Source organism: Cupressus sempervirens, chromosome 11 (assembly GCF_028749045.1).
Source record: "Cupressus sempervirens isolate cs-2001-9-10 chromosome 11, ASM2874904v1, whole genome shotgun sequence".
Classification (NCBI taxonomy): Eukaryota; Viridiplantae; Streptophyta; class Pinopsida; order Cupressales; family Cupressaceae; genus Cupressus; species Cupressus sempervirens.
Window position 1 is genome coordinate 360,573,286 of NC_143128.1, and position 1,177 is coordinate 360,574,462.

A 1,177-nucleotide genomic window follows, 5' to 3' on the forward strand; every position below is an offset into this window, starting at 1 on the left:
CCTTGATAGTCTCATATATTGTGCATTTTATGCCTTATGGATTACTTCTTGTTTGTTCTTTCATGTTTTCATATCATGTGTATTTTTTCGCTAAATGTTGTCTTGTGAACTGTTTCCTTGCAGCATTTCATTGGTTTTACCTTCATGTAAATCTTGAAAGAGTATATTTGAGCCAAGATCTGTGTGTTTAGGTGTTTTATTCATGTTTTGTGTAGTTGTAGGCGAAGTTGTAACCACCATATTTATCTTGGTGCATCACCCCCTTTCCCTTTCTACATTTTCTTTCAATTTTCTTTTCCATTTTTCTTCGCAGTAGTAGTTTAGGTGCATCCTGATAGTGAGGAAGCCGACCACCTCCAAAGATTCAGCCTCAGAGTGCAAGTCCCACACTTGGAGGCTATTTCCATGTTACACAAGGTTGCTTAAGGTTCATACCTCAAGCAAGGGTGCAAAATTGTGTCAACAATTTTTGGCATGCCCGGTGGGAAAAATATTCAGAGCCTCAAATTAGTTTCCAGAACCTCCACTGGTCATACCACAATTTTTGGTATGCTAGGTGGGATAATCAATTTCAGCTACACAAGTCCGCTGGAAGCCAATCAAAATCCATTCACTAAGAATTTAGGTGTTAATCTTGGTGCATTCTACCTTTGGAGGTGTTCCATCAAACACCATGGTGACTCTAGTGCACCTCTACTGGTTTCAAGCAGACCCAGTGCTGGTATGTAAAGATCAACTTTGATCTTTTGTGATTTTTCAAAGTTTTCTGTGAAATTGTAGCTTTTATGAAGCTCTAACCATGGAACCATTTCATAGAAATGACTACTATTCCCCCCATATGATGGAAATTTTATTCCTCAGCCCTCATATTGCCAATTTCAATCTCTGCCCCAAGTTGGTTATAGCCAGTGTGCTCAGAATTATTACTCCCCTCCTACCCTTGCTCCACTAGCCCCAACATCCCCATATAGAGAATTGGAAGCTGTGATGGCTAAGATGGGTGAGAAGTTGTTGGAACTCCAAGTGCAAACAATGGAGTGAAACAAGCAGATGGATTTAAAGCTTCAAGAGCAAAATGAGCTTCAAGAGCAAAATGAGCAGTTGTTGGCCTGGGATAAGTAGCTTGGTGAGATTACAAGGCAGCAAGAGATAGAGAGATAGCATGAGGAGATGGCAT